At 42.8% G+C, this 5,465-nt stretch overlaps 1 pseudogene; it reads right to left on the reverse strand.

Moving 5' to 3' along the window:
• Positions 1 to 533: 533 nt before the first annotated feature.
• LOC110288383 lies at positions 534 to 1,972 on the reverse strand (annotated as a pseudogene).
• Positions 1,973 to 5,465: the final 3,493 nt, after the last annotated feature.

Raw genomic sequence — 5,465 nt, forward strand, 5'->3', positions numbered from 1 at the left:
GGGGACAGGTGATATAAACAGGAGAATCCAGAATCTTCAACTGGAAACCACTCAAACCATTCCCAGCTCTGCCAATATTAATCTCCATGTGCCCCTGCTTCCACTAAGACTCTGTTCTGTTCACAGGGCTTCCTTATGACCACTGTAATTCACTCATTTCCCATCTACTCAGCCCCAACCTGTGCTCAAATTACCCATGGAAAGTCAGAGGCAGATGCAAAAGGTTCATATAGTTCCGAGGAAAGAATTGATATGACAGGCCAATGGTATAACATCTCATATATTCTATAGATCAATTTTCCCATCATCAGGGTTTCTCAAGAAACCTTTTCAAAATCATGGACACGTACGTGATGTCTGGTTTTACGAAGGTGACAAGTCAGGATGCAATAGCATCATAAAGTACTATATCAAATATGCTAAGCTCACACCTCTATAAATGTAAGCAACTATATGAACTCATACTTAATATAAGCAGAACAAGGACAAAATAATTTCCTCACCCCTGGATAAAGCTCTCTGTCCTTTCTTACCTGAGCATTAGGTCCAGGCATTCTTTCAGGAAGTAGACATTATGCAAATGGAGATGCTGGACCTTATGCAGTTTGGAGAACTCGGAGAAGATCTCTGTAACAATATGGGCTTCTGCTAGGTCCCTAAGGTCAGGAGATCTCCTGATGTTCATGAAAATGAGTTTCTGGAGGTTTTTCATCTGGCCCAGGCCACGGGCTAGCAATGCAAGTTATATATATATATATCCCAGTGTATGGACTTTATTGCCAATTCCTGGATTGAGGCTACATAAGAAAACTTCAAGAACCGCAACAACTGCAACTCATTACAGTGAATGCCTGTAAACTTCAGCTTCTCAGAGATTACCTGTATCCCATCTTTTCTCTGCTCAGCCCACCAATGCAAATAGTTTACGTATTCAGAATGTCGGCAGAACTGGAGGGAAAGATTCATTTTTATAGTCATGGTCTGTTTCCCCCCTAGGATGGGATGATTTCCCACTGGTTGGTTCTTGCCAAAGACATCTTGAGAGCAGACTTCATGAAGTAATCCAGCCCAACCATTCCAGAAGTCCTGGTGGGCATTTCCCAAATCAAGCACTTGTAGGTTCCACCTGCTGTGGGTAAAGTAGAAGGACATTCATAGGACAGGAGACACAATGTGTAATCTGCATGACCCATAATTCAACTTCCCTTAAATCAATTCATTTAACAAAGTTTCCATTTTCCATGGCTGGGGAGGAGGCAGGGACATACTCATTGCAAATACACTATTTTTGTTTTCAGCTGTCTTTCATACACCAGAGTCCTGCCTCTTTGTTTCCATTCTAGAAGATACTGACCTGTACAACAGAAGCCTCTGATTTGGGATACAGAGAGGGTTCTTCCAGAGCTTCAGAGTTCAAATCCCAGCAACCACATAGTGACTCATAACCATCTGTAATGAGATCTGATGCCTTCTTCTGGTGTGTCTGAAGACAGCTACAGTGTACTTATATATATAATAAATAGATATATCTTTGAAAAAAAGCCTCTGATTCACCTTGGACCCATTGTGAATCCTGTATTCACTTCTTCTCATCCACACACATTCCTCCATGCTACCTTAGACTCACATACCTAGGTCGATCCTTTTGTGACATCAACAAATCAAGTCCATCTAGTACAGCTTTCAGGGTCTCCAGGTCATGAATCCCACTCAGAGATCCCACAGGAAGGAGTGGGAAGGGCCATGCTGTCACCATCAGGCACAGGATCTTAGGTTGTTTGCTGGTGAATGCATCCTTGAAGAGTGGTGGGAAGAGTTGCACAGGCAGGTTTGGCAGAGCAGAGATGGTCAAGGCTTCATCTTTCAACAGACTTCTTGCCAGCTGCTGGAGTGTTGGTGGGTCTTTGAAGCTCATCGTAGCTTTCAGGTAGGCAAATGCTAAGGAAATATCCAAAGGAAGAAAATAGTTCATCTCAAACACTTTTAGCAAGCCCCTTACCCCCACCCTATCCCAAATACATAAACCAGGCAGAGTTCCAATCAATGGTCTGATGACAATGGAAACCTTGTTATTCAGATAACTCAATATCTGTCTTTCTCATTGTCACCATTCCTTCATGGTCCTCCTGGTAATATATAAGAACCCATTTCAACAGATCTTCCATGATATTCTGCCCATTCTGATCCAATATTTCCAGTGAGTCCTACTCTACTCTGTAACAGGAGACTCACACTTGATTCTGACACTTTTATTTTGGTTTTTGCTTTTTGGTTTTTTGTTTTAGAGACAGGGTTTCTCTGTATATCCCTGGCTGTCCTGGAACTCACTTTGTAGACCAGGCTGGACTTGAATTCAAATATTCGCCTGCCTCTGCCTCCCAAGTGCTGGGATTAAAGACATGCACCACCACAGCCCAGCTGATTGTGACACTTTTGTGGGAAACAATCAAGCTTTTACTACAATCAATGTAACATCAATATATCTTATAAAACAGATACAAATTTTACTTCAATAAGCTTTAGGAGCAGGAGCCATGCTGAGCTCTAACCTGTCCTTTAAGAGATTGAATGCATTGAGGTCCTGAACAGCCTGCTATTGAAGAGTTCCTTCCTTCTTCCCATCACCTTTCCTCCCACCTTCATCAGACCTGGGCAATCTGAACCCTTCAGGTAATCTTCCCTTCCCCACCATCTTCCCTCCTCAAAGTGTCATCTCAGGCATTCTAATCTGCCCAAAATACCCTGTATTCCCTCTGGATATGCAATCTCCTGCCACCTTCAGCAGACCTGTGGATCAGTAACTATACAGGTAAGCATCCATTCCCTCTCCCATATTCCCTGATCAACTAGTTTTTTGGGGAATGTCAAGTTATCTTGAGCAGCCTGTTATCTCAGGGGACCCACAATTGTCTTGCCACCTCTCCTCCCACTTTAAACAGACTTGTGGATTCTGAAGTTGAGAAAAGCCACTCAACTTTTCCACTTGATGAGTCCTGTGGGGCAAGTTAAGCTGCCCTGAGCAGAGTGCTCTCCTGATGGGACCTACATTCTCTAGTGACGTCAAGGATTGTCATGGCACAAAGACACTTGTTCAACTATGTTTATTGAAGCTTTCTCTTAATAGCACAAAACTGGGAACAACCAGAGATGACCACAGATGATGACTGATAAAGACAAAGTGGTACATCCATACAATGGATTAGTATGCATTTATTAAAATCAAAGACAGCATAAATTGCGCAGGCAAATGAAAACAATAACAGGATACCATGATGAGTAAGATAACTCAGTACAAAAAGTACATGCATGGTTTTCATTCACTAATAAGTGGATATTAGCCTCAATATACAGGGTACCCATGCTATACTCCACAGATACAAAGAAGCTAACAAGAATGAAGGAACATGTTAGGATGCTTGAATATCACAAAGAAGAAAGATACAATAATCATAAGAGGCTGATATAAGGAGGAAATGGTGAGGGAGAGGATGGGGAGGATAATGCTTGGGGTCAGGATCTGGTGTTGGCAGAGACAGGAAAAATGCAAGATGGCCATGTGTATGAATGCAAATCTGCAGATGACAGGGATGATTAGTTGTGGCTATCTCCAGAATCAGACAGAAAACTGAGTAAGGCAGTTGCCCAATAATCAATAGGGTGACCTTAACTGTTACACTCAGCATGAGGGAAATGAAACCTGAAGAGGCCATCTACTTTAGCCAGGCAGAAACCCCAGTGGAGCAACAGGGACAATCACCCAACTAGAAAACTTTGACCCAAAATTCATCCTGTGTACAAGAAATGCCAGGATGGAGGCTGGAACAGAGACTGAAGGAATAGCCAAATAAGAATGATCCCAGAACAAGACCATTCCCATGGACAAGCACCAATTCTTAAAATCATAAATGATACTCTGTTATGATTGCAGACATGAGTCTAGAATTCCTATTCTGAGAGGCTCCATCCAGCAGCTGAATCAGAGACCCACAGACAAAAATGAATGGAAGTTTGGGAAGAATAGGGGGTAGGTGTGCAGGCATCGAAGGGGATAGGTACTCAACAGGAAGACCATAACTTTCAAGTAACGTAGACCCTTAGGGCCCTTGAGACTGACGTACCATCACACAGAGACAGGACATAGGGTTCCCCCACATATGTAACTTTATTGCAGCTTGGTTTCATATAGGCCCATACAAATGCTTAAGCGGTCTCTCTGAAAGCAGTTGCCTGTATGTGTGATATATTCTTCGGACAAGCACCTAATCTCACAGACTTCATGTGACAGGGTGAGGAGATACCCAGAAAGGGTTCACCTACTCAGAGCAGAAGGCTATGTAAGTGGGGGAATGGTTGAGGTAGGGGATAGTGAGCTAGAGTTAGAAAGTAAAATTCAATCAATCAGTCAATCAATTAAACCAGAAAATGCATGAGACAGATTGTTAGTTTCATGCTTTAGTTGAACTCATACCCAAGTGTTCTTCCTTATAGAATTTTCTTCCTAGTCATTTTGTGAATCTATATTCATTTTGAATTAAAATTTTTGTAAGGTAGATTACAGTAGGTGAGGATATATGGTGTTTGCAGAGTGAGCCAGAGTCCTTGACTATTGCCTCCTTAGCCAATAAACAAGCAGGGCAGGGTAGCTTCAGATCTCAGGAGGTAGAGGCTGAACATTCAGTCTTTCATGACTCTTGGCTACATATGGACTTCTGGCTATCCTGGGCTAAATGAGGTCGGCTGATTCAAAATAACCACACAAGAAAAAAAGCAAGCACAGGAAACACACACACACACACACACACAATCAAGATGAAATGGACACTTTTGGATGGGGTGTCCTGATGGCAATGAATGACTTACCTGCTATGGACAGTCTATCAGAAGCTCCAATCTCAGCAAGTTCATGCAGTCACACCACACTCCAAGGCTCAGAGTGTCTTATAGAGCCAATTGAGTCCTTGTATATCCTTCCCCCTAAAACCTCCCTCTTTTTTTTTTTCCCACACCACTCAGGACAAAGCTGCTTCCTGATAGGATGACGGAACTCTCCACCCACTTAATCTTATTTTTACCTACTTGAGTGAATCAGATCTTCATCAGGGAATGTATAAAATTGAGGTCTATGTCCAAAGCCCATCCAGGATACTTCTCAAACTTTGAGCCGGTAGATTTTTTCTCTCTAGATTTTTTTCTTTTTTTTCTGGTTTGGTTTGGTTCAGTCTTTTTGGTTTTGTTTTTCTGTTTGTTTTTTGTTTTATTTTTTTAAGGGGGCAGAGACAGGGTTTCCTTGTATAGTCCTGGCTGTCCTGGAACTCACTCTTTAGACCAGGCTGACCTTGAACTCAGAAATCTGCCTGCCTCTGCCTCTGTCTCTGCCTCTGCCTCTGCCTCTGCCTCTGCCTCTGCCTCTGCCTCTGCCTCTGCCTCTGCCTCTGCCTCTGCCTCTGCCTCTGCCTCTGCCTCTG

Source organism: Mus caroli, unplaced genomic scaffold (assembly GCF_900094665.2).
Source record: "Mus caroli unplaced genomic scaffold, CAROLI_EIJ_v1.1 scaffold_5898_1, whole genome shotgun sequence".
NCBI classification, from domain to species: Eukaryota; Metazoa; Chordata; class Mammalia; order Rodentia; family Muridae; genus Mus; species Mus caroli.